Below are 27,879 nucleotides of genomic sequence, written 5' to 3'. Positions count from 1 at the left end.
CTCTTCCAAATTCATGTATTGAAGGCCTAACCCCTTGTACCTCAGAAGGTGGCTGCGTTTGGAAATAGGCTCTTTAAAGAGGTGACTAAGGTTAGTGAGGTCATGCAGGTGGGCCCCAACCCAGTACAACTGGTGTTCTCTGAGATGAGGCGATTAGGACAAAGACACACCCAGAGGAAGAACCTTGTGAAGAAGCATGGAGAAGATGGCCATCAGCAAGCCAAGGACAGGGGCCCCAGGATGAAACCAAACCTGCTAACACCTTGGTCTTGGGTTTCTAGGCTCCAGAGTCAGGAGAAAATAGGTTGCTTTTGTTGAAGCCGCCCAGTCTGTCGTTCTTTGTTTTGGCAGCCCAAGCAGACTAATCTACCCATTTCCCATACAACTCGATGGCTTTTAATATGTTCGCAGAGTTGCTCAACAATCGCCACAATCTATTTTTGAGCATTTAATCACCCCCTAAAGAACCTCTATGACTGTTAGTAGTCACTCCTCATTTCTCCCCCACTTTTACCCCACATCCAGCCCTGGGCGACCACTAATCTATGTTCTGTCTCCATGAACTTACCTATTTTGGATATATTTTGGTAAGTGGAATCCTACAGTCTGGGGTGTTTTGTGACTGGCTTCTTTTGCTTAGCATGGTGTTTCCAGGTCCATGCCTGCTGTGGCAGGTACATCGTACCCAAGTCGTTTTCGCCACTCAACTGTGATTCATTGTTTGGGTATGCCACCTTTTATGTATCCATTCAACACTTGATGGATGTTTGGGTTACTTCAGATTTTTGGCTATTATGAATAATGCTGCAGTGAGCATTTGTGTACGAGCTTCTGTGTGGACATTTTATCCTTTTTCATGGTTATATACCTGGGAGAGGAATTACTGGGTCATATGGTAACTCTATGTTTTACTTTTTGAGGAACCACCAAACTGTTTTCCAAAGCAGCTTTCACCATTTTACCTTCCCACCAGTGGTGTGTGGAGGATTCCAATTGTCCACACTTGTTATTGTCTGTCTTTTTGTGGCCATCCTAGTAGGTGTGAAATGGTATCTCATTGTGCTTTTGATTTGCATTTCCCTGATAATGAGTAATGTTAATTAAGCATCTGTTCATATATTTATTTGTCATTTGTGTAGAAATGTCTATTAATATACTCTGGCTATTTTAAAATTGAGTTGTCTTGTAATTATTGAGTTGTAAGTGTCCTTTGTGTATTTTGAATATAAGCCCCTTATCAGCTATATGATCTGCAAATATTTTCTCATGTTCCATAGGTTGTCTTTTCATTTCCCTTTTCTTGGTGGTATCATTTGTGGCAAAAAAGTTTTTAATTTTGATGAAATCCAAGTTATCTACTTTTTCTTGTAATCCTTTTGCTCTTGGTGCTGTCTCTAAGAGACCATTGCCTGGCCAAGGTCACAAAAGTTACTCCTGTGTTTTCTACTAAGAGTTTATAGTTTTAGCTCTTACATGGATACCCATGATGCCTTTTGAGTTACTTTTTGTATATGGTGTGAGGTAGGGGTCAGGGTTCATTTTCTGTGTGTGTGGGTATGTGGATGTCCAGCACCATTTGTTGAAATGGATGGGATCCAAAAGACCACTTGGAGTAGCCCGCCAACTGAGGAGGAAGTGTGGGGGACAACTAGTGTGGCACCTGGCTCAGGGAAAGTGCTCTGGGTTGCCTTTCCCTTTCCTCCTGCACCAGCACCAGCACATAGCCCGCAGCCTCTGCTGGATAGTCTTTTGTGTTGAGATTTTTATTCTTTATTTAACTTGCCTTCCACAACGTCTGGAATGGTGCTGTGTGCAGCTGGGTGCTGAGTCATTGATTCTGTGATGGTGAAGGTCAGAACAAGAGGCTGTGGGCTTTGCTGGCTCCTGAGAGCTGCTGGAACCAACAGCCGAGAAGTTAGCCACTTCCTTCCACCAGAGTCCAGGTGATGGGGCCCTTGCAGGCCCATCTTCCAGTTGGGAAGGAGATGACAGTGACTGCCGAGACCAGGGGTGATGGATATTTGGGGAAAAAAGGAAAGAGGGCATTTTCAGCTTTTTGTCTCCTTTAATCAGGCTCTGCTTTCAGGCCAGGCCAGGACCATTTTCTTTCCCCTCAGCACTTTTTCAGCAGTGCTAATAGGTCCCCCGGGTGGATTTAAGGGGAGTTAGTGAGACAAGTTATGGTTATACCAGACACTAGGCTGCATGTCCCCCTTTTCTCCCCAGACCTCCTGGGCCAAGGCTCAAAGCACCATCTCCCCTGCTGTGAGAGCTGGGCCAGACGGCCAGGCACCGGAGCCTGCTGGGTGGAGGGCAGTGGGGACCTCAGGGGCACCGGCCTCCTCCCTCCTCCCACTGTTGACAGAATGGGGAGGGAAGGGTCTTGCTGGTGGTCCGTGAAGCTCTCCATCAGGCCCTGCTCTTTTCTGGGCTTATTCTATCCTCTTCCAAGGTCCTTGCTGCATCATGCAGACCCCTCCCAGCCTCCTTTGTCCTGCTCACCCCTGCATCTGTGGTTTGGAGAAGTTGCCTGGTGCTGTAAACAGTTGTTGGATTAATGGGTGGGTGACAAGTTTTCCCGCCTGGAGTGCAAGCTTCCTCTGCCCCTTCCCCATCACCCTTTTGTTGTCTTTGTTCAGGGCCTGGCCTAAAGTTCTTCCTGTCAAGCCTCGCCACCCCTCCTGTCCCCCTAATTGAATCACCTAAGGGTGATCGCATCCCTTGTTATTGTTATTTTATTTTTTTGGCTGTGGCATGTGGAAGTTGCTGGGCCAGGGGTCGAACCTGCGCTACAGCAGCAACCTGAGCCACTGCAACAACAACGCGGATCCTTAACCTGCTAGGCCTCCGGGGAACTCCATGACTCCCTTTTTATGTTTCTACCTCTGTTTTGCCACTTGCCACACTCTGCCCCATGCAAAATATTTGTGTGTATGTCTTAACCCCAGAATTGGAACACAGAGTGCGGCGTGGGGCCCGTGTTGTTTCCTTTTGTGTTTTTCCGCATGTCCCCTTGCTCCCTCTCCACCATACCTAACTCCCCGTTTTGCAGACACTGCCACTTGACAGAGCCTGCTGTGCCTTGGTCCCAGCTTGCTGGGCGAGGTCTCACCCCCCCCCCCGAAACCCCCCAGGCTAGTGTTCTGCCTGCAGCTTCGTGCTGCCCTGAGGACTCTCCTGGGCTACACGTCCTGGGGTAGGAAGTGTCTGGGGGAGACAGATGTCAGCATGTGGAGCTCCCTGTCCGCTGTGTATAATTTACATATCTCTGTGCGGGGAGCGGCAGGCGGCCGCATTACTGAGGCATTATACTTGACTCCTGGCAGGAAGAATTGGAGCAGATAACACATCAGTGGTAATCCCTGCTCTGCCCGGGAGGATACAGAAAATCTCTGGAGTGAGCTGCTGCCTGTGTATCTTAAAGACTCACCTGCTGCTACTGGGCTTCTCCCTTCAGTCAGTGGGGTGGTTCTCTGTTCTCTCCTCCTTGCGGGACCCCCTCCCTGCATAGTGCTGGGGTGAGTGGAGCAGGAGGTGGGGGGAGGGGCCCCTTGGGGTGCTGAGCTGCAGAGGGCCTTGCGGAAGACCTCTGGCCCTGATGCTCATCCCTAAGGAGAGAAAAGTGCGGGAAGGACCAATCTGACCGTCTGGGCTGGTGTAGGCTTTCTGCTTCCTCATGTGGATTTCCAGGCTTGCGTCTCCCTACAATCCCAGGAACTGTTTTTAGCTCTATTTTCAGACCCAGGTCTGTGGAGCAGAGGGAGGTGGCTCATTGCTGAAGGTGGTGGTGGAGCTAGGCTCCCACTCCTGGGATGTGGGTCGCGGGGGAAGCCACACCATTCCTTGCACGCAGTTGGTGTTTCGTGCACGTTTGTCCCACAAGCAGAGAGCTGGCACTCAGTCACTAATAGCTGATTTGACATAAGAGCAGAGTTTTCTGGATTTTGAACTTGGTGAGTCCTCAGGCCCCTTACAACCTGAATGCTAGCATGTCGTGGTTCCCTTGGCTGGGAGGGGTGGCTTATCCCTGAGCGGCGGCCTGGCCATGGAGGGCTAGGATTAACCTCCGGGGTCAGCAAGCTTGCAGAGCTCAGGAAATGCCTCTCTGTGGTCCGTATTTGGTCCAGAGACAGGTGGCGGAGCTCGCCGACAGCTCCAGGGCTGGGGGAAGGGAGGCCCGGCCCAGCTGCCCTTTTTTTCTGATGGATTGAAAGTCTTCAGGCTGAGTCCTCAGCGCATTTAGGTCTTAGCTGAGGAGCTGGACCTGGGAGCTGCCTTCCGAGGCAAGTCCTTGGCCACTAATCCCATTGTCTACTCTATGCTGGTGGCAAGGAGAGCTGACTGTGGGGTGCTGGCTGGGAATCCAGGTCCACTTGTCCTCTTGTCCGTGAACTTCCTCGAGGTGCCAATTCCCTGGGCAGATGCAGCTCTTCCCAGTCACATCGCGGCCTCCAGGAAATCACTTCCTTAGAGGGGTTATTCCTCTGCTCCCTCCTGGGCTGAGGGAGCCCATAGATATTCAAAGTGCATCAGCTCCAGTATCTGCATTGCCAAGCAGGGTGAGGGGTGTGGAGCGGGGCTCCCTGTTGTACAGAAGACACTGAGGATCCCGGGGAAGGAGTGGGAGGGGGTCTTGGGCAAAACTCTGGTGGTGCAGGCAGGCAGAGAGGAAGGAGCCTCAGACCTAAGCTCCTGAGCCGTGAGCCCTTGTCGATCTGTTTGTGTACTTGTGAGGCGCCCGTGAGATTAGCCACCAAGCAGAGGTTTTATTTATGATGGTGCCTCGAATTCCCGGCCTGCTGCCTGCGAGGCTCTGCTGCCATGGCTGGTGCTGCCGAACTCCCGGGGGCCTCTTAATTCTCCTAAGTAATCTGTGTATGAAGGCAGCAGCGTGCAGAGAACAGTCCTTAAGGGGTGGGGTCAGCACAGGGCTGAGACTGGGCCCACCTTTTCCCAAACGCGGAGGGCAGCTCAGTCTCAGGCCGGGAAGGGCAGAGCTCCGGAGGTGTTGCCTGTGCCTGTATTACCGTCAGAATGCTCTGGTTGGGTCCCTTGTAATACAGCACAGGTAGTAATTTGGAATTCATGACTCCTCTTGATTAAAATGGTTAAAATAAGGATCTCATACGAGCAAGACACAAAATTTTAATAATATTCAAGCAATATTAAGTCGTGTAAGTCTAATGTATATTGTAATTTTTTCATTAACTTCAATTTAGTGGCTGTTTATATTTTAATTAGTAATATGCTTAGTTCTCAAAGGCAGTTACACTGTCATCTTTAAACAAATGTTCCATATTTTTTACTTTTCACTAATTTGAGGATTTCTTATTACTGATTAATGAGGTTTTTACTAAGAATAGGATCAAAGCATCATACTGTCTAGAGCTGGAAGGTTCCTAAGAGATTATCTCATATTCTTCATTTTAGAGATAAAAAAACACTAGGTTATTACATGTACTTGCAGATGATCAGTGATTTCTTTTACACGAATAGCTTTGTCCCTTAAAATGAAAGGACTGCAGGGGTGAATAAATGGAGAGAAATGGGAAATTTCCTAAACTTTCATTGAAATAAGATGTATATACACAAAGATGCGGCATTCAGTGAACCTTTATAAAATGACCAGAGCTCAGATCAAGAAACCAAACATTATCATCACAACCAGGCCATTTTCCTGCCCCTCCAGCCATTACTGGGTCATCATAACTGCTCACCAGATGTCCGATAGCAAAGACTAGTTTTGAATTTGATGTTGGTGGGGTCATATGTGTGCTTTTGTGTCTGACTCCTTCTCCTCAACATTCCGCCCACCCCCCTCGCCCTGAGATTCATTCAAGTTTCTACAAGTGGTGTAGTCCATTTCTCTTCATTGCTGTGTGGTGTAGCCCACCAGAAGTCTCTACCTAATTGATCTAATTGATTGAGCCTTTGTACCATCAATGGACATTTTGGAAGCGTCCAGATTTTGGTTATTTTTTGTTGTTGTTGTTGTTTTTGTTTTTATTATTATTATTATTACTCAATGAATTTATTACGTTTGTAGTTGTACAATGATCATCACAATCCAATTTTATAGGATTTCCATCCCATAACCCCAGCACATCCCCTCACCCCCTAAACTGTCTCCTTTGGAGACCATAAGTTTTTCAAAGTCTGTGAGTCAGTATCTGTTCTGCAAAGAAGTTCGTTCTGTCCTTTTTTCAGGTTCCATATCAGTGAAAGCATTTGATGTTGGTGTCTAATTGTATGGCTGACTTCACTTAGCACGATAATTTCTAGGTCTATCCATGTTGCTAAAAATGCTGGTATTTCATTCATTTTAATGGCTGAGTAATATTCCATTGTGTATATGTACCACATCTTCTTTATCCACTCCTCTGTCAATGGACATTTAGGTTGTTTCCATGTCTTGACTATTGCAAATAGTGCTGCAATGAACATCAGAGTACATGTGTCTTTGTGAGTCATGGTTTTCTCTGGATAGATGCCCAGGAGTGGGATTGCTGGATCAAATGGTAGTTCTATGTTTAGTTTTCTGAGGCATCTCCATACTATTTTCCACAGTGGTTGCACCAATTTACAATCCCACCAACAGTGTAATAGGGTTCCTTTTTCTCCACACCCTCTCTGGCACTTATTGTTTGTAGACTTTTTGATGATGGCCATTCTGGCTGGTGTAAGGTGGTACCTCATAGTGGTTTTGATTTGCATTCTCTAATAATGAGTGATGTTGAACATCTTTTCATGTGTTTTTTTGCCATCTGTATGTCTTCTTTGGAGAACTGTCTGTTTAGATCTTCTGCCCAGTTTTTTTGATGAGGTTGTTTGTTTTTTTGGTATGGAGCTGCAGAAGGTGTTTATAAATTTCGGGGATTAATCCCTTGTCAGTTGCTTCATTTGCAAAGATTTTCTCCCATTCTGTGGGTTGTCTTTTCATTTTGTTTAGGGTTTCCATTGCTGTGCAGAAACTTTTAAGTTTAATTAGGTCCCATTTGTTTATTTTTATTTTTACTGTCATTATTCTAAGAGGTGGATCTGAGAAGATGTTGCTGTGGTTTATGTCAGAGAGTGTTTGGCCTATGTTTTCCTCTAAGAGTTTGATAGTGTCTGGTCTTATATCTAGATCTTTAATCCATTTTGAGTTTATTTTTGTGTGTGGTGTTAGGGAGTGTTCTAATTTCATTCTTTTACATGTAGTGGTTATTTTTAAATGGTACTTCTATGCATATTCTGGCATACCTTTTCATCAAAACCCATTTTCATGGGTTTATAGCAAAGAGCGGAATTGCCAGGGTATGGAGTGTGGGTAAAATTGCACTTTCATAGATGTGACCAGTTTTCCAAAGGAGCTGTTTCATCTGTGCTCCCAATAGCAGAATGTGTGAGTTCTGGATGGCTGTATTTATGCATGGGCTTTCTGATTTTTTTGTTTTAGTCTTTTGGTGGATGTGTAGTGGTATCTCACTGTGGCATTTATTTGATTTTGCTGATGGCTAGTGAAGTTGAGAGTCCAAGCATGGGATTTTGAGCACAGACTGAGATTTTTAGCTCTTCCATCAAGGAAGTTGCTCTGTGCCAGCCAAGGAGGATGCAGAGAGACTAAGACATAGTTCAGGGCTATAAAGATATAACCTTAGCTTAGACTCTAAACAGTTGCAAGCACTTTGAGGTTGGGGTAATAGCTTGTGTACTTTTTCACCTGCCTCCCCTTTGGTGGTCAGGCTAGTACTCAGCATGTGTGTGCTCAGTGAAGATGGGTGAGGCATAGACCCAAAGTTTAGCTGCAGGGGAATGATGGAGGGGGCTGGGCTGGATGTGGGGCGTGGAGCTGGTTTTGAGGTGTGCCCAGGCCTCTCAAATGTGGCTCCAGGTGTGCCAGCAGCTGGCTAAGTGCTGAGAGCAGGGCCTCCTCTGCAAGCTTGGGATGGCAGGAGCTGGGGACAGGTGTGGCCAGTGACCTGGAATACTGGGGCCAAGGCTGAGTGAGCCTCCTCCAGGGTCCTTGGCTAGCATTGCCTGGGTGGGGGCTGGGAGTACCTGTCCCTGGACCTGCAGTGTCCCTGTCTGGAGCAGTGTGCTTGCTGGGCACACCCCCTGGCTCCTCTGGGAGCTCTGGGCCTGATTCTGCAGTGTCAGTTTGTGGGCAGACACCCTGAGAGGGAGTAAAGTTGGTAGCAGCCTGGGGTAATGCCCCTGTATGGCCTTAGGCAGCCCCCAGGGTACAGGGGAAGAGCAGCCCAGGGTCAGCTGAGTGTCACAATAAAGTATCCAAACTGTAGCAGCTCAGACTCCACACACCTTTTAGCTTAGCTCCCAGCCAGGGGCCCTGCAACTGTCCTCAGCAAAACCCATTCATTCTCTTCTTTATCGGTCAGAAAAATCACATCTCTCTCTGCTGCACCAACTCCTTCCACATGCTTCCAAGCTCCTAGTTGATAAGGTCTTCATACAGTTGCTTCTCTGGCCCTCTTCTTTATGCCTCCTTTACTTTGAAACCAGGGGGGCAGCACATGTGCCTCCCCAGCACAGGTGCGCAGGGGTTGCTGGAGGGGCAAACCCCGGGCCCAGCCTGAAGCTCCCCGGTGTCTGGCACGCAGGACAGAACTGTGGACACAAGGAACGCGTATGGAACTGGGTGTGAGGGGAGCGTACTCCCCTCCTGTCCCTTCCCCTCCCCTTCTTCCCCACCCCCACTTCCCTTGTCTCCTTCTGTCTGGGAGTCGTTATTACTCACTCGTGGAGTGTGCATCACATCTCCTTACTGATGGGTGTCTCAAGAGAGCTTGGGATTGGGGAAGAACAGGGTGTGGGTGGGGAGGGTTTGGTAAATCTCAGCTTCCCTCCCAGCGTGTCCCCCCCTCCCCCACCCCCCGCCAGGAAGCCAAGGCAGCTCCCGCTCCTTCCCTGGGCGTCTCCATCAGTGAAGCACTGAATGGGAGGTGGCTGGTTGCCGCCTTCTCTCTGGCTGGCACCGGGCTGGCATGCGGATGGATGAGCTCAGGTTTGGACCTGACTCAGGAGGAAGGTAGGGAAATTCAAGGGGGTGATCTCATGTGGCATTAAACAGAACCAGGAACACGAGGTTTGTGTACACGTGTCTTCCTGCCATTCTCTCCTCCTCCCAGACCCCCTGGGAGGACTCTCCACGGAGTGTTGTCAGAGAGAGGACATGGGCTGCACTGTCATCCACCCTGGGTCTGAGTGCCCGCTGGAGCATTGGCGGGGGTGCAGGCCTCCACCTGTGCTGCTTTCTCTCTGGAAAGAGCGTTGCCTCCCTCACTGGGGGCAGAAGGCACTCCCTCTGTTTCAGAGGATCGGATGGGGTTCAGATGGGCTGTGGGGAAGCCTGATTGGTCCTGGCACTCTCTGAGGGCACGGGAAAGTGGGGAGAGGACCCTGCTCCAGGACATCAGGGCAGAGAAGGGGAGTGTGTGTGGTCTGGTCGAAAGGCCTTTGGCCTAGAAATGAGCTGCTCTCATTTCTTGATCTGACTCAGATATTAATTAGTTTGGTGTCCTTGGAAAGGTCCCTGGGCCCTTCGTTGCCACACATGTCAAATGATGATATGCTGCCTGCCTTCCGTGCCACCCAGAGTAGTGAGAGGGACCACGTGGGTTAACCGTGTGTCAGCCCAGGGGAAGGGCTGTGCAGAAGTCATGTGACGTCGCTGTTGATGACAAATACTGTGGTCCTCACACTCGGGCCATGGGTATCACGGAACTGTGAGCCGTTGCAGCTGGAAGGGCTGTGGATCCGCGGGGCTGAGGTCCCCCGGAGCAGAGCCAGGCCTCCCAAGTCCCTGAGCTCCTTGGAGGGGTTGGGCCTGGCAGTGAGCTTGGAGCCCTTGATAAAGGGGCAGCTTTGAACAGAATTCGGGGGAGGGAGTTTGGAGGTCTGTGTCAGGCATCACGGTGGCAGAAGTAATCCTTCTGGAAGATCCAGTCCTGGGGGCAGGTGGAGGTGAAGGATGCAGGGAGCCTGGAGGGGGGAGCCAGGTCCCCCAGTTAGACTAAGCCACCCCCTTGGGCCCCCGCGTGGGGCCCCTCTGCCCTCGTTTTGGGAAGCAGCGCTGCAAAGGGAGAGCTCTGATTTAGGAGAGTGTCATGGGGGTGAGGTATCCTGAATCCCATGTCTGTCATTTTCTGGTTGCTGTGACCTTGAGCATGTACCTTACCTCTCTACACTCCACTTCCTTCATCTGGGAATCATAATACCTGTCTTATAGGGTCGCTGTGAGGATTGAGTGAAGCCATACAACTGCCTGGGAATAGAAGGTGCTCAATAAATGTCACTTAAATCTGAATTTTTTTCCCATCCATCTCATTTATGGCATTTGCCAGGAATATTCCAGAGCCTTTTGACACATCTGCATCGGTCTATGCTGGACTCTGTGGAGACAGACTTTGCCTTTATGCCAATTTCATACCAAAAATCTACATTCTTGTGTCAGACCTGTCTGTCTATGTCTTGTTTGCATCCAGATATCACATAGCATAGATTTTCTTTCTTTCTTTCTTTTTTTTTTTTTTTTTTGCTTTTTAGGGCCACACTCAAGGCATATGGAAGTTCCCAGGTTAGGAGCCAGTTCTACACCACAGCCTACACCACAGCCACAGCAAGGCCAGATCCGAGCTGCTTCTGCAACCTATACAGCTCCTGGCAACGCTGGATCCTTAACTCACTGAGCAAGGCCAGGGATCGAACCTGCATCCTCATGGATCCTAGTTGGGTTTGTTAACTGTTGAGCCATGAAGGGAGCTCCCTTATGCAGCATAGAATTTGCACGAAATGTATATTCTTAGGAATGATTCAGAATTCAAAAACAACTTTAGGAAAAAACTTCTAGAAGCAGAGAACTTTCCCTTGTCATCACAATCACACTCCTGGAAACAAAATCTAGTTTGTGGATCTGGGCAGCATAGGAAAGGGCTCACCGCAGGGGTCCCTCAGCCCGTCACTTGGCTCCGCAGACCTCAGAGTAGCTCACTTTCAGAATGAGATGGCTGCCAGGGTCAGGCCTCTCCATCGAGCCAGGCAGCGGTGCTGGGCATGCTGACAGGGACCTCTGAGTGGAGCAGAAGGACTGACCATGGCCATGGCGCCTGCTGGGAGGGCTGCTGGGAGTGGCTTCACGGGCCACCAGCACATCACTACCTTTTGGACCGGGACTTCTAGATGGTCCTCTCTCAAGTCTCTGCTGTTTCTCAAGTTCTTCAGGTCGTAAGGTCATGGGTTCACGTCTCCACTTGGATGACTGATAGACTTCATGATATGTTGACCTTGCCCCTTGGCCTCTGCACCCTATTTCCTCTCTACAGCAGCCCGGATCCATCTCTTCTGATACTTGCATTGCTGCGGCCCTGATCTGAGCCGCCGTCCATCATCTCTTGTTTGGATTATTGTAATAGCTTCCCAAGGTGTCTCCCTGTAGCTGCCTTTGCTCTAAGGTATCATCGAGATCTTCTCTGACCATTGATTACTATACCTGCCCCCCGCCCCCTGTATAGCCCTGGTCTCCCCCCTCCTTCTTTATTTTCTACTTAGCAGAACATACACTTATTTTTTAGTTCTTTCTTGTCTTTGTTTATTGTCACCGCTTTGTCCCCAAATCAGAATGTAAGCTGTATGAGGGCGCTCATTTTTTTCCTTGGGTTTTGTGCAATGCCATAAACCCAGTAACTGAATCACATGACTAACCTGTGATCTTTAGAAACTGCCATCAGTCTGGGAATTACTGTCTACTCTTTTGTCATGTTTTTCTTGATGCCCATCTCAAGCCCAAGGATCCCTTGGCTCTGGACATTCTGGCTGCCCCTGCCTTCCCTTCCCACCACACCAGACACCTGTCCCTCCTGAAAGGTTAGTTATCTGGCCCTGCATTTTGTACAAATGGACCTGGTAGGTAAGATGAGGGCCTGTTCTTAGACCTCTGGCTCCTTTGCCCAGCACAGACCTAGTACGCAATAGAAGATGCTCAATCAATTCATTATTCATTCCTTTACTGGCAAATGTTTTAATGAATTGTTGGCAGATGATTAAAATTCAACCCAGGGAATGATCTGGGATTTTGGAAGGTGTGCCTTACAGGCTGAGAAAGGGGTAGTGGCAGAAGGTGGTCTGCAGTGCAGAGCTGGAGGGACATGGAGGGATCTGGACAGTGCAGGCTCTAGGGTGCAGCTCCCAGCTGAGGGACAGGTCTCCTGTGTGCCACAGTCCCCAGAGGGTGAGGAGTGCACCTATTGCCTTAAATTTCCATGGAGAAGGGAAGCTGCTCCTTGAGATTTTAAAATATGCTGCACGGTCCCAGTGGTGTCAGGTAAGCTGGTTTATGGGTCCCGTCCTGGTTGTGATAACTCAGGCTAAGCTGGATAATAAACGAAAGTGGGACAGAGCCGTAGGATAAATATTGCTGCAGGGCATCTCGGGTGGCACAAATCACAGGGAAATATCTCTGGGCTGCTTTTCATTTCTCCTCTTCCTCCCTGGTCCTCTGGCAGCAGCCGGCAGAGCGGGATCCATCCATCACAGTGCCCCCACCCCCACCTGCTCTCCGTGCTCTGCTGTGGAAGGAGGGATGCAGATCGGTCCAGGATGCAGGTGCAGCCGCTCTGCCTTCCTGCCTAGCTCTGCAGGTGGCCCTGGGGGACCACAGGACTGTGGCCATTCTGCATTCAAAGTTCTGCACTGCAGGCCTGCTTATCTCTAAAACAGGGGACTAATAATTGGTGGTTCTTAGTTTGGAGCCAGTTTCTGAGTCACCTGGGAATTTAAAAGCAGCTTGTGAATCCCATCCTAGCACAGCGAGGCAGCATCGTGGGAGGCTAGTCTTGGGTGTTTCCACTAACTTTCTCCAGAGCCCTGCCAGGAGCCATTGAAAGGACAGATGGAGAGTGAGATGGGTGATGGCTTTGGTGGTGGGATGGGCTGGTTTGTGTGACCCACTGTGGCCCTGGATCCATCAGCGTTGTCACTTAGCCTGGCTTTCTCCAGCTTTGGAATCCCGCTTGCCTTGTAATCAGCATCTGCCTGCAGGTATTGATTGAGCCTGTGGGGAGCAGAGCTGCCGTGGGCATGTAGGCATCAAAAGTGACTAACCAGAGGCAGCAGGGGAGTCTGTTGAATGGAGATGGTGGTCTCCAGCAGGGAGGCCCCACCCACCCCATCTCCCCTGCCAGACTTTTGGGAGGATTTCTGTTTTTCTTTCAACCCAGCATTCAGATTCTGTCTCCCCCTTTCCCAGTGCAGATGCCTAAGGCTTCCTGCCTCACCTTATAGTAGCTTCCTAACCCTAACCCCGAGCCCCCTGCTCTGGCCTGCTCACCTGGGCCTGCTGCGGGGAGGATGCGCACCGTGCCAGGTGGACTGACCGCAACGGCTGCCGCTCTTCTGGGGGACAGACCCAGACTCTGCGTGGCTTCAGGGTCCTGCCCCTCGGCTCTTACAGGCTGCCCCCCTGCCCTCCCCCTCTTTTTGTCCTAACATGATCCCGCCATGTAGGTCCACCTCTGGGTCCTGCCTGTGCTGTTAGCCCTCCTGTGGCAGGGATCCACCCCCACCCCCTGCACTGGGCAGACAGGTCTGACTCCCGCACTAGGTCAGTGCAGGTGTCCCCTGAGGAAGCAGCCACCTAGACGGGGCCCTGCCTAGTGGAGTACCGCTGGTCACGTCTTGTGCTGTCTAAAGAGTTTTGTTTTGTTTTGAAGTTTTGTTGTTTTTCAAGTTTTTGATTTTTTAATATATCTCGCCCTCTGTCTCCTTGTCTCTTTCTTAAATTTTTAGCGTCTTGAAAACAGGGGCCAGCTCTGTTTTATTTTTTATTTATTTATTTTTTTTGCTGTTTCTTGGGCCGCTCCTGTGGCATATGGAGGTTCCCAGGCTAGGGGTTGAATAGGAGCTCCAGCCACCGGCCTACGCCAGAGCCACAGCAACTCGGGATCTGAGCTGCGTCTGCAACCTACACCACAGCTCACAGCAACGCTGGATCTTTAACCCACTGAGCAAGGGCAGGGATCGAACCCGCAACCTCATGGTTCCTAGTCGGATTTGTTAACCACTGGGCCACGACGGGAACTCCAGCTCTGTTTTAAATCGAGCCTCTAGGCCCAGGGCAGTGCCCAGAGGCGTTTGTCGAATGCACCGAGTGCAGTGCAGAAGCCTGACCATGGAGGCCAGAGCCTTGCAGTTTATGTTACTTCTGTTACCGCCTCGCTACACAACCCTGGACGCCTTCGTTCTTCCCTGTGGAAGCTTACCTTTTTCCACTGTAAAGAAGGCAGACACTTGAAGGATTTCTAGGTCGCCTTCCAGTTCTGACGTCCTGTGACCTGCGTGAGAAACAAGAGAGTGTGTGTCCCTCGTGCCAGGACAGGGCCTTCCCTAGGCGCCTCATTTCAGGTCCAATGTGCAGTGCTATTTGGCCATGGCACTAACCTCAGAGCCTCCTAATTTGGGGGTGCTGAGGCTGCCTGGGTCTTGAATGGCCCCCTGCCCAGCCCCCTGCCTTTCCTTCTTCTTTCCTGAGGAGGCACCAGGAGCGCTGGAAAGGCCTTTCCTGGCAGCTCTGTGCCCAGTGTGATGTGTGGTGTGGAGAGAGCCTTGACTTCTCCAGGGCTCTGTGGGTATACTCTGCTAAGTGGGGGTGTCAACTTCTGACAAGCGGGTTTGGAGGGACCTAGGAGCTGAGGCCTGGGACCCAGGGAGCAGGATGGTCCTGAGCTGAAACTGGAAGAGTAGGGAGAAGCCTAAGAAGGCAGTGCGATAGGCGTCAGGCCTGCTCGGCTTGAGCACAGGACATCCATGTCCCGGCTCCTGGAGGTGGTTGGGGAGCTGGAGAGATGGAGGAGGACCTGGGAGGGCAGCCTGGGCAAGGGGCCTGTCAAGCTGTGATAGCCCCACGAGCTGGAGTGTGGCTGCCTGGGAGAAGGTATAAGATGGGCTTCGGGGGGTGCAGGAAGGGTGGCAGCCTGGGTCCAGGAAGCCAGGCTCCCAGTGCTCTTAGCCCTCTGGAATCAGTAGACTCGCTCTAGATGGCCCTGCCTACCTGACAGTGGTTGTGGGAACCGAGAGGAAGGGCAGCGCCTCCCCGCTGGTCAGGGGACCTCTGGCGAAGGGGCCCCCGGGGGAGGGGAGAGCCTCTCTTTGGCCAGAAACCCACCTGGCATTTGTGGCATCTTGTTTGTCGGCCTCAGTTTCTCTTGCCCCACGTTGCCCCACCTCCTGGCGGCTGTGGGACTGGCATTGCACCACTGCTCTGAGAGTCACTTTATAAATAGAAGGATACTTAACACGGAGCCTGGAATCAGGCAGAGTGGCTCGGGCAGCAGTGTTTTAAAAATGAGCATTGATTTCTGGGAATCTGCACGCTGCATGTTAAACAGCCCTGTGCTGGCTCCCAGGGCTCCCAGCTCAGCCCTGTGCCTGCTCCTTTGCCTGCTCGGAACACCCACTGCCCAGCCCAGCCCCCGAAGGGGTTTGGATCTGTCGTCCCCACCTCTGTGGACATTCTCCACCTGGGGTGCATCAGTTCGCTTCGCTGGGTCATTCCTTTGTTCATTCGGTCCTTCGTTTGTTCATTTTCGGCTGTTAGGAGCCAGGCACTGTGCTAGGTTCTAGGATTCCAGGATGGATGAGAATTCTCCCTGCTCTCCCGTCACAGCACTGAGACTCACAGAACAGCGTGTGGAGTCTCAATATGGGGCTTAGAGAGCAGAAGAGAAGGTTGGGTTTTGCCTGGGGTCAGAGTGGAAGAGGCTTCAGGGAGAAGTTCAAGCGCAGCCAGGGGAGGGAGTGTGTGTCAGTGTGACTGGCGGCTCCCTCCTGCCAGCCTCCCACGAATTAGAGGATGCTCGTCAGTGTCTGCCGATTGGCTGAAGTGTTTTGTCCCTTGGCCCTGTCACGATTGAAAAGTTTGTTAAAAGGAGACTAAACCATTGAGTAACTTCAGCACTTGGAGCCCTTTCTGGGGCCTGGGCACCGGAATAGGGCGTCAGATCAGTGTTAGGGAAAATCCGAAGGAAAACGTCCCATCCTTACATCGCAGCCATCCTGGCCAGTCCTCCCTCTGCTTGGCCAGGATCTGTGTGTTTGGGACCCTGCTGCCTAGGCTGCCCCGAAGGACCAGGGCTTTTCTTTAAACACTCCTTTTAAATTGGAGGTGTTGGAGTGTTTCAGCAGGTGAGTGAAATGAGCGGGCGTGCACCCAGGAGGATGTTGGCGGTGTCCTGGAGAGAGCCCAGGGGAGGAGGGGTGGGCGGGGCTGGGGGCCCAGGAGTCTGTGATGGAGGCGTGGGGGCGGCCAGCCGTGGGGGTGGGAGAGATTGAGGAGGCGCCCCAATCCTGCTAGCATTGGGCAGCTTGCTAACTGGATGCATATATTTTCCTAACCTGAGAGGTAAACAGCTGTCTTAATTGGCACTTCCATGACTTCTTCCCACGTGTTTTTACAGCCAAGGAGCAAAGTAGTGAAACTTTGCATTGCAGACGTAATTCCCACAGAGCCTATGGTGGGAGGGGTGGGCTAGGTGTCACCTGGGGTGTGGGGTCCTGTGGGCTCTGCCCCGGGAAGGGGGTCTGTCCTGCGGTTGGCTTCCTGGAGGAAGGTGGGCTCCTCCTGGGCCCAGAGCAGGTCTTTGAGTTGTGCTTGACTCTGTGAGCGGGAGGTGCAGCGCGGTGGGACGGAGGATAGTGGTATTGTTACCTCGTGCCACATGTCAGGGGTCAGTGTCAGCCTCTCCCCACTGTAGCTCCATCTTTCTTTCTTTCTGACCATTTCCTTTCCTCCTTTCCGTTTCCTCAGCCCCGCGGCAGTGCTGAGCAAAGTATTGTGGTCTTTTCCTTTGCAGTTCTGTCTTCAGCCATGGCTAGTGACCCCCGTGATCGAAAGGCTTCTCACCCCAAGGGCCAAACCCAGTGTCTGATGGTTAGGCTCTCAGTAAGAATCAGCCATCTTCTTCCCTTCCTTGAGGATTCAGTTGCATTTTCACAAAGATCCAGGGAGGTAGGTGGTGTACAAACATCGACACTTCAAAAGTCCCCGTTTGGAGTTCCCTTCGTGGCTCAGCGGAAACGAATCTGACTGGCATCCAAGAGGAGGCAGGTTCGATCCCTGGCCTCGTTCAGTGGGTTAAGGATCCATCATTGCCGTGAGCTGTGGTGTAGGTCGCAGATGCAGCTTGGATCCTGCGTTGCTGTGGCTGTGGTATAGGCCAGGAACTACAGCTCTGATTGAACCCCTTGCCTGGGAACCTCCATATGCCATGGGTGTGCCCCCCCCCTCAAAAAAAGACAGAAGTCCAGTTCAAGGGAACAGGTGGGGCCCTGGCCACTCACAGCTGCTCTTGGCTGCCATGGATCGGTGTGAGTTAGGTGTGTAGGAAGGGGGTCTGTAGGAGAGGGCTCTGTGAGAAGGGGCTCCTGGGAGGGGACTCGTGGGAGGGGGCTCGTGAGAGGGGGCCAGTGAGCTTTCTGGGTGGGTCTGTCCCTGTGCCCTGGAGCTGATAGGCAGTGGCCATGCCGTGGCCGTCCCCTTTGTTCCATCGCACACAGGGATCTGGTTGCTTGTCCTCTGATGTGGTTTCTCCTGGGAGGTGAAGGAATGAGAGTTATTCAGTAGCTTTTTATGAAGAGGAATGTGTGATTTGAACAACGCTGGGTCCAGGATGCCCTGGATTCCTCAGTTGATGTTGGCTTTAGACAGGAACTATCAGGAACTGGAAATAGGCCGTGGGGGCCCCCAGGGGGAGGGCATTGTTGGTGGCAACCCGGCAGTCACCATCATGCCTCATCCTGGACCCAGGGATGCCACAGACAGAAAGGCACCTCCCAAAGTCATCTAGGAAGGAAGGGACCCGTGCTGCCTTGTGCCGGGTGCTTTGCATCACACAGCGACAGGCCAAGGCCCAGCCGGGCTCCAGGTGGGGAGGGGTTCCGCCGGCCCAGGGTGATGGCAAGCACCTGCTCTGGTCACCTGTCCCTGTCCTTAACAGCCCTCTTCTGGAGGCTTCCCCTTGCATTTTAAGACCGTTTCTCTCATCCTGCCTGAAGTGAAACAAGACCCCAGCCCGTCGTCCTCCATACAGAGCCTTCCCATACATGAGGCACGATGTTTTCCTTCTGTTTTGGAGAACCGGCGGGAGGTGGTGTCTCCTTCAGACACATGAGGCAGACAGCTGAGTAGAATTTGTAACGGATAAAATACTGGCTCCACTCAGAATTGGTTTTCTCTAGTTTAATGGGTTAGGAAGGTATAGTTCTGTGCTGAGCTAACTTCATGCATTTTTTAAACCAACTTTGATTTGTTTCAACAATCAAGAGATGAATACATGAATAAAGAGTCCATATTATACACGGTCCGTTTGTGGTTTCGCTTCACTGCGAGGTGGGCACTGATCTCCCGTTTTGCAGGCCAGCACCTGCACCCGCTTTCCCAGCCAGAGTTCTGCCCGGCAGATGATGTTGCTGGATCCAGTGGCTTAGGGACACATTTTCCCTAGGCCAAGACCTGCTCTGCCTTCTCACGGTACATGTAACTTTTTGGCATCTTCTAAGTACATTTCCATCTCAGAGGGTGAATCCAAGTATATCTCCTGCAGTTGGGTAAACCTTCCTGACCAGGTGTGGCCCCCCTTGCTGAAAGAACTCGCTCTGCATTTCATGTCTAGAAAATGTATATTCCCATGGGCAGGCAGCCCATATTCTGAGACTCTTGTGGGCCCCACATGTCACCATTAAAGATCCAGGGCTGTATTTTTCAAACTTGGTGACTCAGGGTGTGCACGTGTGTGTGCACACACGCGTTCATGTGCATGTGCATGCTAGCCCTGAAAAAAAATGTTTCATGAAACTGCTGCATGAGACACTTCCTGGTATTTTCTATTTTGTTTTCATTTCAAAAAATAATCTTTCTGACCCACTAAACTGATTTTGTAACTCACTAATGAGAAGTGACCTGCACTATGGAAAGCACTAATCTGGGAGTTGCTACGGATTAAAGCAAATGGAAACAATTAGCAAATTAATTCATTTGGGTCATAGTCACACATCTGTTATAGTTCAAATTCTTTATGTCTTGAAATTGGATTTTTCTCCTCTTTATTGTCATTGATGCCTCCAAAGTGAATACTTGATAACCGGGAAGCTTGAATTTCATGCATTTTTACAAGGACCCTTGTCAGTCGGTATTTTAAGATCATCTTTCTGGAGTTCCCATTGTGGCACAGCAGAAACGAATCCGATTAGGAACCATGAGGCTGAGGGTTCGATCCCTGGCCTCGCTCAGTGGGTTAAGGATCCGGCGTTGCTGTGAGCTGTGGTGTAGGTTGCAGATGCGGCTCAGATACTGCGTTACTATGGCTGTGGCCGTAGGGCTGGCAGCTACAGCTCTGATTGGACCCCTAGCCTGGGAACCTCCATATGCTGTGGGTGCAGCTCCAAAAACACACACACACACAAAAAGAGATCATCTTTCTAAGATAAAGTTGATCTTAAATCAAGATATGGGTTTTAAGTTAACAGAAGGTTACTATTGTTGTTTTATTTTTATTTTTATTTATTTATTTAGGCCACGCTTGCAGCATGCAGAAGTTTCTGAGCCAGGGATTGAACCTGTGCTATAGAAGTGACAACACCGGATCCTTAACCTTCTAGGCCACTAGGAAAGTCCAGATTATTTTTTATAATAAAATTATAAACAGAGCCCTGATTTATGAATGTGCTAGTTTACTGAACAGCATTCACTGAATGTATTCAAGATGGAGTAAATTAGTGAATAAATACATGAGCAAATCCATGAACTGGAGCTGGGGAGTCAGAAATGCCACTTTCTGCCCTCAAGGAGCTCACCTGGAAAAGGGAGGGAAAAGACCTGCCGAGAAAATGCAGTTTGGAAGTCCCCAGCAGAGGCTGAGTTAGAGTGACAGACTTAGGGAGGTCAAGGACAGGGGACAGACAAGGAGCCAATGGCGTTGGAGTTGGGTTTTGCAGAATGCACAGGAGTTCGAGTGGAAGACCTGCCAACTTGTGGTGAAAGAGCTGGTATTCCTAATTTCAAAGAATATAACCAACCAGGTTTTTAAGTTGGAGCAACATAAGATCAACTTATTGTGGAAAGAAAATTGTGAGGACGAACGTGAAAGCTGTCTAGGAGGTGAAGAGAAACCTGGCAGAGGTGTTGGTAAGAGTCTTTTGCAAGTTCGGGAAGGAGGGGATGGCTTGAGGAGTTGCCAAGGGAATGTCAGGAAGAAGAGGAGCGGGATCGGCTTTAGGTCCTGGGGGCTGGCTTGAACTTGTGGAGTAAAGAGGTAAAGTAACAGCGTTTCAGGACTCTCTCTCGGTTTCTCATTAAGTGAACAATTTGATGGTGATGCTATTACCCGCAGAAAATACCAAAGGAGGAACAGGTAGGTGTTGAAGAGAGAGGGTTACGAGTTTAAGTGTTGACCTGGTTGGTTTGCATTCCTGTTGGACTTCTGGTTGGAGATGTTCTCATGCCCAGTAGCCTGGGCCGGGGGCACTGGAGTAATCAGAGCAGACTCTTTTCCTACCTTTGGCCATGTATTCCTGGTGTGTGTGGTCCAGGACCAGTTAACCTGAGCTCTCTCATCTCCCAAATGGGGAAGCAGTGTTTATCTTGCAGGGTTATTATGAGGATTGGAGAAAATAGACATTAATATCCTGGCACAAGGCAAGTACTCCGAGGTTTTATAGCATGACTCTTAGTAATCTGGGTTGAGAGAAAAGATCAGAGCTCATTCTCAATTTTGCTGCAAAATTACTGGTGTCCTTGGGAAAGTTATGTCCCTGCTCTGGGCCTCCGTTTCCTCACGTGGATATGGAAGGCATTGAATTTGACCATCTCTAACTTCCATTCTAGTGTAAAAATTCTGTGATCTTCTGAATATTGAGAGAAGTAGTTTACGTTGGATGTTAGAACTGGGACTTTAAATCACAAGCGTGCTGTAATAATGGAGCAAAACTAACAAGATGGAAGGTAATGGGCAAATGTTTGCAGTTGCCCCATAACCCAAGTCCTGCACTTAGAATGAGAATCAGCAAGCATTTTGAGCAGGAGCTCTGGCTTGAAGTGCTTGAAGTGAGACAGCGGGCAGGCCCTGGTGCCACTCAGCACTCTGTCTGTGACGGTCTGATGCACAGCGTGAAGGGAGGCCGATGCCAGACTGCCCTGATGGAGGGAGAGTGGCAACAGCCAGCCAGCCTGTTGCCATTTGCAATGTTCAGATTCCATGAAGCAGGGTGTCTGGCTCCTTCATCTAACACTCCATCACCAAATGTTTCTGTGCCCCTACTACGAGCCAGGTGCTAGGAAGTAGAATCCAGGGCACAGTGTTTTAGGGAGGGCAGGAGGGAGAGTGCATGTGGTAGCAAATATATGCTGGATGCTAAAAAGGGGGTGTTCGCTTGGAGAGAGAAGGCTCAGGGATTGGGGACAGTGTCACCTTCCATGTGCAGGGCTGGTACCTGGGAGAGGAATTTGGGCTCCGCTTCACCGCTCCAGAGGGAAGAACTGATGCTTTTAGCTACTGTAATGATGATGATGCTAATGAAAAATGTATCATCTACTCTTTTTTGAGGGGACCGTGCCCGTGGCTTACAAAAGTTCCTGGGCCAGGGATTGAACCCATGGCACAGCAGTGACCTGAGCCACAGCAGTAAATCATCTACCCTTTATTAAGGGTAGCTCTTGCCGCTCACTGAATAAGGTCTGCAAGTAGATCATGGGCTCTGTGCGTCATCAATATTTACTGTACTCATGATTCGGATGGGGAAACCGAGGCACAGAGCAGCAACTGACTGTGACGTGTGACCTGTGATGCGTGAAGGATCACAGCTGGGCTTTGATGCTGATGTGGCTGATGCTGTGACCGAGTGTCCAATGTTCCACCCCTGTCTCTAAGGTGGAAGGCAGAGGTGGGCAGTTGGGGCTCAGGTTAGGGCACAGCTATCTGGCGACAGTGCTCAAGCAGGATGGCTGCCTGTGCGGGGGTCCCCCCAGGGCATTTCTGCAGAGGAGGGAAGATCGGACCTCAGTGAGTAACTCTTACTGGGCTCATAGGATCCTAGGAAAACCTTCAGGGGAGGAAGGCTTTATGCCCGTTTTGCAGATGGAGGGACTGCCGCTCAAGGAGTTAAGTGGCTTGCCCAAAGTCACATAGTCCATGAGAAACAGGACTCAAGCCTGGGTCTTCTGACCCCACCATGTGTCCTTCCTGCCACCCCACTCTGCCCAGCCTGGCCCAGCAGTCAGGCCTTCTGTGAATCATTCGGCCTCCTCCTCCCTGCTCCTTTCTGTACGCAACAGCCTGCCTGAGCTTCAGATGGGGGCCATGGCCAGAATGCGAGCTGGGGGAGAGGTGTTCCCACAGTCAGGTCAGTGTGCAAGCGTGTGTGTTTTGGAGGCCCTGAGGGCAGTGTGAAGTCCTTGGGGGCTGTGTGTGATGTTGGGTAGGCTGGAGTTTCTGGGGGCAGGTGGAGAAGGCTGTGGGATCCTGAGGGACAAGTGCACTCCCCCGTCCCCTGTCAGGATTCCTCTGGTGCTGCCATCCCTTTCTGAAAGGTGGGCCGGGCAGCAGATTAGGGAAGTTAATTACTCAGTTAACGCACCCAGATCAGATAGTCTTTCTACTTGGGAGATGCTCTGCTGATGGGACGAGGAAACTGCTAATTTCCTAATGGGGCGGTGGGGTCAGGGAGCATCTGAGTGCCCACCAGGCTCCCTGGGCCTTTGGCCCCCGAGCCCATTGCTGTGGCCTGTGGGTAAACTCTTCTCTTTCCTTTTCTTTCTCCCACTGGGCTGTTCTTCCTTCTCCTTCTCTTTTTTGTTGTTGGCATTAGATGCCACGGGAGGAGCCGGCTGGGCTAGATGTCCAGACTTTGTTCATTCATTCAGCAAGTGCTCGTGGGGTCCCTGGCTCAGGACTAGGACGTGGTGGAAGCTGAGGGGATGTGACGGGAATCTGGCTGTGCTCTGCTCTCCTGGGGCCGACAGTCCACTGGCCAAGGCGAGACCTGCCCACACAGCCGCCTGGGCTAAGTCAGTGAGGCCACGTGATGGGGGCGGCGGGGTGAGGGTATAAGGAGGGGGATCGTAACTGGGCCATCAGCCCGAGGAACCCCGAGGCTGGGGAGGATGCTAATGGAAGCCTGGAATTGGGGCAGCCGCACAGCCTCCCCAAGGCTGGGACAGAGAGGTGGATTCAGGGTCGGGACGGATGACGGAGGGCGGGCTGAGAGCTGTCCCGAGGGGATGCAGGGAACATGGGCGTCTGGGCTGTTGGGCTGTGTGGGGGCCAGGGCCTGTCTGAGGGTGAACAAAGGCAGAGCTCCACGCTGTTGATACAGGCACGAGGGGGAGGGGCAGCCCCGCAGTGACCTAATCCTATCATTCCCCCCACCCCCCCCCACCCCCGATCCCCTTCATTAGGCACGTCTGCGAGTACGGGCTCCGGCTGACAGCTATTTTGGCAGAGATGTCCCTGCTGGAGAGGGGAGATCCTGGCCAGCACTACCTCCCCAGCTGGTGTGACTTCAGATTACTGACTGAGACGCTCAGCACCACTTCGTGATCATGTGCAGATGTCTCTCCAGGAGACGCACTGAGCGGCTCTCACACCCCCAGAGCCTCTAGGTTTGGAGGATTTGCTGCTTGGGCTGTGGACCCAGTTAGCCACCTTCTGGGGAGTCAGTAACAGAGGAGGTTGGAAGTCATTGGAATCCTGCCTCCAGAAATTGACTCCCTATGGCCAGAGAGGGCCCAGGAACTTGCATTTGATACCAAAGCCCCGAGGACTCTGAAGACAGGGCCCAAGCACTGGCTGGGGAATGCGGCACCAGCCAGGTGGTGCAGAGGCCTTGGTACAGGGACCCTCTTATGTACGATGTCTCTGCACTTACTTTTGGGAGAGTTACTTGTGTGAAATCTCTTTCAACAATGTACAGTTTTTGGAGTTCCCATCATGGCTCAGTGGTTAATGAATCTGACTAGCACCATGGGGACGCAGGTTCAATCCCCATCCTTGCTCAGTAGGTTAAGGATGTGTCGTTGCCGTGAACTGTCGTGTAGGTTACAGACGCGGCTCGGATCCTGTGTTGCTGTGGCTGTGGTGTAGGTCGTAGACATGGTTCGGGTCTGGCATGGCTGTGGCTGTGGTGTAGGCCAGCAGCTGTAGCTCTGATTCAATCCCTAGCGTGGGAACCTCCATCTGCCGTGAGTGCAGCCCTAAAAAAAAAAAAAGTACATTTTTTCCTCTAAGTGCTCTTGCTTTTGCAGTTATAATAGAAATGTGCAGAGTTTGGGTTGATGGAAGCCAGGGAAGGCCAGGGAAGGGAGGGGTGGACCAAATAGCCTCTGAAGACCCGCAGCTGCTGGGATCTTCCTCCAACAAGGAAATTGAAGGAATTTCCCACTTCCTCCCCCTAATCCAGGTGGTGAGTCTGTTTCTTTAAGGTGTGGGTGCTGGCTCGGTCTTGAGGTAGCCAGGAGCAAGGAGCTGGGTCCCAGAGCTCCCTAATTATGGCACCTTCTGGATCTTTTTGCCTCTTTCCCTGGTGCTGATGTTGCTTAAACTGAGCAATTAGAGGCAGAGGATGCGGCTGGGAGCCCCGGGCCTGGGTGACCTGTCCTGCTCTGGGCTTAACGATGTTCTGGGGGGTGAGGCTGGGCTGGGAATAGCTTGCTTGCAGGGTTTCTGTTTTGTGTGTGGTTTCTCAAGCCAGCTCCTACTTGCGGGATGTCCTACGGAGAAGGGTGGGTGGGAGTAGCACCTCCACGTCGCACAACTTCAGGGGACCCTCTGCCCAGAGAACACAGTGTGACTGCCCCCTGGAGTTGGGTGGTGGCAGCCCTCTCCGAAGGGCTAGAGCTTGGGGCACCCTTGTTTTGTCATGAAGCTCTCTTGGCTCCTTGGTTCTATGGTCGTCATCCTCAGCGGGGTCACCAGAAATGTAGTACAGCAGTTGAGACTGGCTTGTCCCCTCCAGCACTTGCACTGTGGCTGGTTTGTAATATGTGCAGGAACAATTGTCTGGTCAACAAGTGAGCCAGTGCTGTGCACGTTCCCTGGGAGACTCGGGGGAGAATGGGATGGGGGGGATAGGTTAGTGGATGAGCCGATCCAGGTACTAGAGGCTTAGTCCCTTGCATCTGTCTGCACCGGGGTCTGTCTCACGGGGTCAGGCCCTGGAGGATGGGTGCTGTGCTCCAGCGTTGCTGGAATTTCTAGGGGTAGGCAGGGTGGGGCTGGGAGTCATTCTGATGTGGAAACTCAGGGGTCACATTCAGCCCTGGAATCTGGGTGTGCCCAGTGCAGCCCTTGACTCACTTTCCCCCGGCTGGTGGATCTGAGGGTGTGGACGGGGGTGTCTGGTCCCTCTGAGGAGGCTGCGGTCGCAGAGGATGGCCAAGCCCCGCCCCCAACCCTGGAGCCCCCCAGGTCAGCACTCCTTCATGAGTTAGCTGCTACTGCCTCCAACCCGGGCCACCAGCCCGCGGTGGCGACGTGCTGCAGCTGGGCCCGCAGAGCTTAAAATAGCAGGGTGAGCTGGCCGCCTTGCATGTGGGGCGCCCGCAGAGGCACGAGGGGGCAGCTGCCTAGAGTTGGGGCACCAGTGGCTCTACCCTGTGGGGTGGACAGTGTTCTTTGGAGGTTTCTCTTAGGCTGTGGGCTGAAGGCTGGGGAAGCGGTGGGGTTGGGGCTCAGGTGCATCTGGTGCAGAAGGGAAGCAAAGAGCTTGTCTTCCCTAAGACCTTTTAAGGGAAGACCTCAAACCTAGCCTCAGGGCCTCCTGCTGCAGTCAGAGGCCTTCAGTCCTGGTGTCCTATTTGGCCTTGGACTGTGGTACTGCCCAGAGTTAGTCATGTAGGGTCACACACAGCCTAAATGAGAAGAGAAAATGAGACGCAGAGGTGGATGCCAGGTCATGGGCACCTCGAGTCCCAGCCAGGAGGGGCTGACCCCTGGGTCCCTCGCTCCCCAGCTGCCTCCTCTTAGGTCTGGCAGAAACCTCCTCCAGGCTTTCCTTCACTCAGCAAGCACTTTCTGAACACTCCTCTGTGTAAAGCTATTCGTGGCCGTGGAAACCTAGCAGTTAATGAAACAGCAAAATCCCTTCCCTCATGAAGCTTAGTTTGGGTAGGGGAGAGAGGTCACAAACAATCTTTTTTTTTTCTTTTCTTTTCTTTTGTTTTCTTTTTAGGGCTGTGCTTGTGGCGTATGGAAGTTCCCAAGCTGGGGTTGAATCGGAGCTGCAACTGCTGGTCTACACCACAGCAATGCAGGATCTGAGCCGTGTCTGCGACCTATGCCATAGCTCACTGCACTGCTAGATCCTTGACCCACTGAGCAAGGCCAGAGATTGAACCTGCATCCTTGTGGATACTAGTCAGGTTCACTGAGCCATAACGGGAATTCCGCAAACAGTCATTTAATAAAAAAGCAAATTACATTGTATATTGGGGTCAAGTGCTCTGGAAAGAGCGGCCCAGGGTGAGATGGGGTGTGCTGGGGAGGCGTGCAGTGACTGGGGTGGCCGCTGAGAACGTGGCTTTGGTTGAAGCTGTGAAGGAGATGAGAGCTGGCAGAGCAGATCTGGGGGAAGAGTGTTCCAGAGGAGGGACCCGCCAGCACACACGCTCCACCTTAAGGAACGGCAAAAAAAACAATGTGGCCGGAGTGGAGGGGGTGAGTGGGATGTGTGTGTGTGCATATGTGTGTGAATTGTGAAAATACTGTGAGATCTTTGTTTTTAACTCTGACAGAGATAGCAATCCATTAGGGTGTTTTGAGCAGAGCAGGGGCCTGGTCTGACTTACGTGAGGGGGTCACTACCACACAGGAGCTAGCATTAGTGGTCTTTCTCTGGGTGTGAGACCACCTGGGAGGACCTGAGGATGTGTCCAGCTTCCATTCCTGTCCCCACCCCCTAACATATGACTTCTTCTAGGGTTGAACAGGGTTCTGGGTCCTCCTTCTTGCCTTAGAGTTTCTTCTGGATGGAGTTGGGGGAGCTAGGCTGTTATGGTGTGTCCCTGAGCCTGCTTGTACTGGGGGTCAAGAACCTGCTAGCAAGTTATCAGAAAATTTGCCAGCTGGGAGTTCCTGTTGTGGCTCAGCAGTGATGAACCCGACCAGGATCCATGAGGACTCGGGTTCGATCCCTGGCCTTGATCAGTGGGTTAAGGATCCGGCTTTGCTGTGAGCTGTGGTATAGGTCGCAGATAGGGCTTGGATCTGGCGTTGCTGTGGCTGTGGTGTAGGTCAGTGGCTACAGATCCTATTCGACCCCTAGCCTGGGAACTTCCATATGCTGCATAGGTGGTCTGGAAAAAGGAAAAAGAAAATTTGCCAGTTAGTTTTTTTGTTTTTTGTTTTTGTCTTTTTGCCTTTTTCTAGAGCCGCTCCTGCGGCATATGGAGGTTCCCAGGCTAGGGGTCCAATCGGAGCTGCAGCCACCTGCCTACGCCAGAGCCACAGCAACGTGGGATCCGAGCCGCGTCTGCAACCTACACCACAGCTCATGACAACGCCGGATCCTTAACCCACTGAGCAAGGCCAGGGATCGAACCTGCAACCTCATGGTTCCTAGTCGGATTCGTTAACCACTGCGCCACGACGGGAACTCCTGCCAGTTAGTTGTTAAGCCGTTGGTAGCTTGAGGTTGGCCATGATGGGAGTATTTACACCATGGAAAGTGGCAAGCATGACAAATCAGTTTTTCCCCTGGAGAGCTGGCTGTTAAACATGTACAGCCCACCACTGGCTTTTATCCGCACTCTGCCTGGACCAGGGTTTTGAGGGGTGGGGCCTCTGCCTTCTCCCATTGGCACCCATATCTGTGTTCCTCCTCCAGTGGAGGTGATAATGC

General features: G+C 51.6%; 1 protein-coding gene across 3 annotated transcripts in view; it reads left to right on the top strand.

Moving 5' to 3' along the window:
* TSPAN9 (tetraspanin 9) overlaps positions 1 to 27,879 on the top strand; it is a 192,594-nt gene that overhangs the window by 71,463 nt on the left and 93,252 nt on the right. The window contains exon 3 of one of the 3 annotated variants that reach the window (XM_085024864.1): positions 19,562 to 20,173. The exons of the other annotated variants lie outside the window; for them this stretch is intronic. The gene's annotated coding sequence lies outside the window, so the exon portion shown is untranslated. The remainder of the gene's footprint in view (positions 1 to 19,561; positions 20,174 to 27,879) is intronic. 3 annotated transcript variants of the gene reach the window in all.

The sequence above is a fragment of the Sus scrofa genome, chromosome 5 (assembly GCF_054392235.1).
Source record: "Sus scrofa isolate SSC_HxYL_T2T_F1_AM1 chromosome 5, Sscrofa_HxYL_maternal_Yorkshire_Landrace_v2.0, whole genome shotgun sequence".
Taxonomy (NCBI): domain Eukaryota; kingdom Metazoa; phylum Chordata; class Mammalia; order Artiodactyla; family Suidae; genus Sus; species Sus scrofa.
This window is presented reverse-complemented; position numbering and strand designations above follow the sequence as displayed.